Source organism: Oryctolagus cuniculus, chromosome 7 (genome assembly GCF_964237555.1).
Source record: "Oryctolagus cuniculus chromosome 7, mOryCun1.1, whole genome shotgun sequence".
Lineage (NCBI taxonomy): Eukaryota > Metazoa > Chordata > Mammalia > Lagomorpha > Leporidae > Oryctolagus > Oryctolagus cuniculus.
In genome coordinates, this window is record NC_091438.1 from 85901605 (window position 1) to 85909330 (window position 7726).

Sequence of the window (7726 nt, forward strand, 5' to 3'; positions counted from 1 at the left end):
TTGTAGACTTTAAAGTTTTATTTATTCGAAATTCAGAGAGAAACTGGGATCTCTCATCCACTGATTTAATCCCCAAATGGCTGGGCCAATCCATACTGACAGCTGGGAGCCTGGAACTAAATCCAAATCTCTCACGTGGATAGCAGGGACTCAATTACTTGACCCATCCCTTGCTGCCTCCCAAGGGCTGCGTAAGGAGGAAGCTGCATTTGGGACTGGGCCAGGACTCGAACCCAGGCATTCCAATATTGGATGCTAGTGTCTTAACTGGCATTTTAACTGCTATGCCAAACACTTATCCTTGAATTAAACTCTTTAAATGTATAAAGTATATGATATTATATTATATAAAAGACATAATTCTGTTAAACAATCACTACAGTTTAATTTTTTAAAAAATCACCACTGCTGAGACTTCCAGAGAAGTGGGACATCGCTTCCAAGTCATCCTCAGATATAGCCCAGTCTGAGAACCACCGAGTCTAAGCTTGGCACCGGCGGAAGGGAAATGACTGATTTTGAGGGAGGCCACACAGAAAGTCTGGCTTACCATGCTTTCCCTCCCTGGGCACTCAGCAGCTGCTCCTTTAGCTACTCCTCCCTGGAATTCTGCCTGGCCCACAGCTAGCAAGAACACCTCTTCCTCTTTCTAAGACGCGCACTGGTTACTCTTCCGGTTTCCAGACACCCTCACTGTTGCCCAGGGGGACTCAGCAGGAACCGGCACTCTCATTTGCAAGGTTCTTTCCGAACATGATAGAACCATGAAGATCTCCACTCAGGTGAAGGCTGCTAGCCACCACCCTTCACTCTTCACTCGCCTGAGGAGAGCACACCTGGGAAAACTCACCACAGACCGTGAGGTCCTTCCTACATTCCTGAACACTGGCTTCCGCTTTATCATGTCATCATGCGGATGCCATCTGTTGGAGTCCTGCTCCACCAAGTGCAGACCTAGGCCCTGCACAGCGGGCCCGTGGCTGGCCTCCTCTGCCTCAGCTGGCCACAGAGTTCAGTGTCCACCAAGAGCCTGAGGGGGTCTCTTGCTTGCCAATTCTGGAGTGCTCATTTTCCCATATAGAGTGGGAAAACCCCAGGATAAATTTCCTGGTTTTTCTTTTTACTACCTCTTGCACAGAGAAGAGTTAAATGCATGAAACCTTCAGCCCTTCCCCAGGGAATGTTCCAGTATCCTAATTCTCAGAATCTTTAAGTTCTGAAGCAGCAAGGTCAGTCTACAGCTAATAATTAAGAACACTGGCCTGGTTATCAGGTAGGATTGCAATGGAATAGTGATTCTGACACTTGGTAGAAGACTGGCTTTGCGCAAATCACGTTGCCTAAGCTTTAGCATTGCCATCTATAAAGTGAAGATAATAAAGCCCACTTCAAAGGACTATTTGAGGAATTCAATTGCCACAGCAGACAGAAAGCACTTGGCTCAGACTGTGTGTGAAATAGATGTTCTGGGGCCGGTGCTGTGGTGCAGCAGGTTAACGCCCTGGCCTGAAGCGCTGGCATCCCACATGGGCGGTGGTTTGAGACCCGGCTGCTCCACTTCCAATCCAGCTCTGTGCTGTGGCCTGGAAAGGCAGTAGAAGATGGTCCAAGTCCTTGGGCCCCTACACCTGCATGGGAGACCCAGAAGAAGCTCCTGGCTCCTGGCTTCAGATAGGTGCAGTTCCAGCCATTGCGGCCACCTGGGGAGTGAACCAGTGGATGGAAGACCGACCTCTCTCTCTCTCTCTCTCTCTCTCTCTCTCTGTGTAACTCTGACTTGCAAATAAATAAATTAATTAATTAATTAAAAAAAAGAAATAGATGTTCTCCCTAGGCAGTTGTTAGACTGGGATATCTAGCCCCTCCTCCAGCAGCCTCTTCCTGGCACACGGGCATATTACCTTCAAACCTTCCAACCCTGGGCACTTGTCTGCAGCCCCCCAAAAGAAAAGTTCTCTAAGGGCATGCAGAGGGAGGGACCCCTCCTCACAGTCTCCCGCACCAGCACCCCTAGTTTTGGGGTGCCCTTGAAATGTTCTTAGAGCTTTTGCCCAGGCCCATACCCACTGCCCTGCCCCTCCTGATCCCTCCTTCCTAAATCTGGGAGCCACTCCTGGAGATAGGATTTACTAGACTCTTCACAAAGTGTTGAAATACCTGAATTTCACCACATGTTTTCTTGCCAATAAACTCAGGAATCCTGTCTCAGAATGGGCTACATTTTTCTTCCAACTATTTATAGCAAATTTATCATTTAGGATCACTTGGAATAGAATTTGTTGCTCAACACAGCATCTGGTATCTGGCAGGAAGTTTGGAATAAATCATTAAGTAGCAATTAAAGCTCCACCTATTGAAATCCTCCTACCTAGATTAAATCCTCCTTTTATATTGTCTTATCAGTTAGAAATGGTTTCTTCTACCCTCCTTCCACATTCCTATAACAGCTGTCTTTATTGAAAGCTTTTTACATTTTTTATTGTTTAATTTTCCTTTTATTTGAAAGGCAGAGAGGCAAAGAAAGAGAAATATCTTCCAACTGCTGGTTTACTTTTTTTTTTTTTCAGAGACTTTCATCAAGTTTATTTTTCAAAAATAACTGCAATAAGTGCCTTAGTATAAAAATTTTAAAGTCCAATATTATTAGTTTTCCAATTTAAGATGAAGCATTCTATTTTTAAAATCCACTGTAGAAACATTTATAATTCAATGTAAAATAACTACTTAGCAAAAATGCATGTAATTCTTTGATCCTACTGTCATAAAAAATTCTTATGTTTTAAATTCTCTTTATTCAAACATTGACATAGAACCAACTACAGGATTTATCAGACCTGCTCTAACCACTTAGCAGAATGTTAACACCATCTCATGCTGATCTGCTGGTTTAGTTCCCAGCAACAGCCAGGACTAGACTAGGCGATAACCAGGAGCCTGGAACTCCAACTGGGTCTTTCACACGGGCGGCAAGAACTCAAGTACTTGAGCTTCGTCTGCTGCCTCCCAAGATACATATTATGCATATTAGCAGGAATCTGGATTGGCAGTGGAACTGCCAGGACGCAAATCGGACACTTCAATATGGGATGTGGGCATCCCAAGCAGTGACTTAAGCTGATATACCAATGCATACCCCAATTGATTGCTTATTAATTGTTCTAAGATCACACAGCTAATAATTAGCAAATCCAGAATCCAATTGTATTGGATAGCACCTCCCCAAAATTCACATCCACTAGAGGCCCAAGGCCCAGAATGTGGCCTAATTTGAAAAGAATGTCTTTACAAACACAATCAAGTTATATGAGATAATAGGGGTTTGGTGAGGGCCTTAAATCCAATGACTGGTGTCTTTGTAAGAAGAACAAAATTTGGACACAAAAACATGGGAGCAAACATGGGGAGAAGGCTAAGTGAGGATGGAGATGGGGACTGGTGTTCTAAGCCACATGCCCAGGACCCCCGGCAGCCATGAAAAGCTAGGAAAAGCCAAGGAAAATCCTCCTCTACAGCTTTCAGAAATGGATGGTTCTGCCCATTTAGGATTTCTAGTCTCCAGAATTATTAGAAAGTATATTTGTTGTTTCAAGTCATCTCATTTGTGGCAATTCGTGAAGGCAGCCATAAGAAATTGACAACAGCCTAGGTCTGTCAGATGCCTAGCATGCTCATTCTTTTATTCTATTTTATTTATTTGAAAGGAAGAGTTAGAGAGAGAGAGAAGAGACAGAGAGAACTTCCATCCTCTGATTCACTCCCCAGATGGCTGCACCAACTGGAGCCAGGTCTCCCAAGTAGGAGGGCAGGGGCCCAAGCACTTGGGCCATCTTCTGCCGCCTATCCAGCCACATTAGTAGAGAGCTGGATGGGAAGTGGAGCATTCAGGACTCAAACTGGAACCCATATGTGATGCTGGTGTCCTACCCACTACACCACAATGCCAGCCCCCAAGAATGCTCATTCCTAAGGGCTATGATAGGTAGCCTTATTTATTGGATGCCTTGTGCATTTATCAGAACATTTATCAGATACCTTGTGCAAGGATACTTTAAAAATTCATGGAAAAAATGCATAATGGAAAAACCTGGGCCACTTCTGTGGCACAGTGGGTAAAGCCACCGCCTGCAGTGCCAGAATCCCATATGGGTGCAGTTCAAGTTCCAGTTGCTCCACTTCCGATCCAGCTCTCTGCTATGGCCTGGGAAAGCAGTGGAAGATGTTCCAAATCTTTGGGCCTCTGCACTCACATGGGAGATCTGGAAGAAGCTCCTGGCTCCTGGCTTTGGATCAGTGCAGCTCTGGCCGTTGTGGCCAGCTGGGGAGTGAACCAGCAGATGGAAGACCTCTCTCTCCCTCCACCTCTCTGTAACCCTACCTTTCAAGTAAATAAATAAATCTTTAAAAAAAAAAAAACCTTATGGATGGACTTCAAATTTTTGCACTAGAATAAATTTAGCTTTGAGTTCCATTTTTCCATAAATTTTTTGAAATATCTTCATATTTCATAGTAGGCAGCGTTTACTGAAAAGTCAGGAAAGAGGTAAGAGGAAGAATTATTGCAAGGAAGAGAAGAATTGGCACAGCTGTTTCTTTGAAAATATGCACAACCTTCATGACAGGCTGACTCTGTGATTCTGCAGAGAAAGGGAAACGAGTTTACCAATGAATGAAACAGGATGCAAGATGCAAGAAGCAAGAAGGCTTGGAAAAGCAGGCTGGCCACGGCCTGGCTCTGCGATTACACACATGGCATTCAGATGTGCTTGCCTTGATCCATGCAAAAGGCCTTGGGAACATTGATAATTCGATTAAAAATCAAAATATTAAACAGTCATGTGTAAAAAATTCCCAAGATCCTCACTTAGTCTCGGCCACTCCCTGATCCTCATTCCACAAGTCTTACCCCTGACATAGAGCAGACACTTGCCTTTTTAGTTGACTACACAAATCAGGGAATGAATACAGAGAATGGAAGAAGACTGAAGGTGTTAGAAATGCAATGATGTTGAGGGCAGGGAAAGAGACAGACGGCAAGGGACATGAAAGGCATGAGAATCAGAGATGTCGGCTATCAGCATTTGATAATCATAAATTGGGACAGAAGCCAAGGTGACAATTTTTCTATGTCTCTTCAATCCTAATAGTGAGCACAGGGTGTTTGTGATAGTCTCCCTTACAGCTTGGTGGGTTTAAAATGTTTCATGTTTAAAGAACAGCACGGCAGCAAACTCAGAAATGGCAGCATTGAAACAGGTGCGTCAGACTGGCAGCATCCACATCGCCTGCTTCGGTGGCAGCTGAGTCCTCTCCTGCAGCAGAGCTGAGACGGCTCATTCCCAGCGCAGCCCCTGTGAAGAGAACCTGCAAGTACACACAAAGGAACCACACAGGACTCACTGACTTGCGCTTCGTACTCCCACTCCTGGGAAATTACACAAAGGAAATGATAACGCGAAAGGACTAAGGGTGGGTAATGCAGAGATGAAAAATTTTGTGACAATTTTCCTATAACAATGAAAACTTGGGAACAAGTTGAGCTGACAATGAAGAGTACTCACCGCTGCTTCCTGCCCTGGTCACAGCATCCTGATCTCTGCCCGCAGGGCTGGTAGCCTCCAGCTGGTCTCTCTGCCTCCCCCACAGGCTTCTTGTTAACAGCCAGAGGGATCCTTTTAAAACAAAGCAATATTGCTTCTCTGCTTCTCTTCAAAATGTCCTCCGCACCCTTACTGCTGGCCCCCTGGTCTGAACCACTGCCTCCTGGGGCCTGGATTGCGGCGACCGCTCTCTCAGTGGTCTCCGCTCTGCCACCTTTCTTGGCACAACAGTGAAAGTGATCCTTCTCAAATCATAAATCGGATCATGCCACTCTGCTGCTCAGAACCCTCCAGTGGCTTCCCGTCTGACTCAGAGCAAACCCAAATGACTCAGAGCAAACCGGGGTGAATCTGTACATTGGCACAAAGTGGTTCATCTCCTTCCCCGGGCATCAGCTGCTTTTGGTCAGCTGCTCCCCTTACTCATCCGGCTCACTCCCTTCCTTTAAGCACTCAATCAAATCCCTCTCTCAGCGAGGTCTTTACTGACCACCCTGCGGCAGGGGTTACCACTCCGTTCAGCTTCATCTCCCTGGTTTGATCTTCTCCTCTTAGCATTCATCATCTTCTAATAGATGAAATAACTTAGATAAAATGTGTCACATGCCTACTGCCCCCGCCCCCAACAAGCATACGGTTGAACAGAAATTCCCCACAGAAAGGGACTCCTGTTTGGCTCACAATTCTTTCCCCAACACCTAGAACGGTGTCTGGCACATTGCAGTCATTTGTATTAGTTCATTTTCCCATCACTGTATTAGTATCGGAGGCTTAGCACCTTACTCAGATGAGGGGTTTCCTTAGCTCACAGTTTTGGAGCTTCCGGGGCACGGCACCGGCACGGGCTCAGCTCTGGCGGGGACCTCATGGCATCGCGTGTGGAAGAGGAAGAGCTCACCTGGTGAGAAAGGTAGCCAGCGAGAGCACAAACTAACTGGGGTCCCATGAGAACAAACTGCATCTCTCCCAAAGGCACATCCCAGGGACCTAAGGGCCTCATACTAGTCATCCACTTTTTTATTATTTTAGTTTTATCTTATAACTTCTTTTGAAAGTCACAGTTCTATAGAGAGAAGAAGACAGAATCATGTGCTGGTTCACTCCCCAAATGGCTATACCATAGATAGGTCTGGACCATGCCAAAGCCCAGAGCCAGGAGCTTCTTCCAGGTCTCCCACATGTTGGCAGGGGCCCAAGGACTTGGGCCATCCTCTGCTGCGTTTCCCAGTCCACCAGCAGGGAGGAGGATCTGAAGTGGAGCAGCGAGGATACAGACTGGCGCCCATATGGGATACTGGTGTCACAGGCAATATCTTCACCTGCTATAACAATGACAACTCCCAACCACCTTTTAAAAAAATTATTTTCATTTATTTGAAAGGCAGATAGAGACAGAGACAGAGAAATATCTTCTATCTGTTGGTTCACTCCCCAAAGGCCTTCAACATCCAAGGCTGGGCTACTCAGGGCAAGGAACTCAGTCCAGGTCTCCCATGTCAGTGACAGGGACCCAAGTAAGTACTTGAGCCATCACCTGCAAGAACATTAACAAAAAGCTGGACCAGGAAGCAGAGCTGGAGATAGGAACCCAGGCCCTCTGATATGGGATGTGGGTGTGGGTGTGCCACAAAGATTCTTAACCGCTGCACCAGACTCCCACCCGCAGCCCTACCTCTTACAGGTCCCACCATCTCTTGATGTCACTACACAGGGGCTACTCAAGCTTCCCACACATGAACCTTTGGGGCAGCAATCACATCCAAACCATAGCAACATTCAATAAGTGTTTGTTAAATGAAAGAATGTACTGTTAAGTCAATCGAGTTATACCAAGATGATGGAAGATAAAGCAATCAGCAAAACTACTCGCATTATGCATCACCGTGGAAAAAAACATTCTCATGATATGACAAAAGGTTAATGTGAAAACCAGAGTCCTTGTGTTATTATCAAAACTGTAATGGCCTGGCTTTTGCAACATTGTTCTTTCCTGTCCCTTCCCTTAAATATTGGCTTTCCCAAATTTGTCCTTGGTTCTCTTGTTATTTTTCACTGGTCATCAGCCTCCTCCCATAAAATAGAGAACTCTTACACTGCCTAAAAATATCAATGAGGACTCAACAAATGTT

General features: G+C 45.5%; 1 long non-coding RNA gene across 2 annotated transcripts in view; it reads right to left on the minus strand.

Moving 5' to 3' along the window:
- LOC103350133 (uncharacterized) overlaps positions 1-7381 on the minus strand; it is a 43339-nt gene extending 35958 nt beyond the window's left edge. Inside the window, exons 1-4 of one of the 2 annotated variants that reach the window (XR_001794508.3) lie at positions 7270-7381; positions 6376-6495; positions 5559-5669; positions 2552-5361 (exon numbers count right to left, since the gene is read on the minus strand). This is a non-coding gene — a long non-coding RNA (uncharacterized lncRNA). Of the gene's footprint in view, positions 1-2551; positions 5362-5558; positions 5930-6375; positions 6496-7269 lie in introns of those variants that run through there. The other variant, XR_011390599.1, reaches the window with a different exon arrangement.
- Positions 7382-7726: the final 345 nt, after the last annotated feature.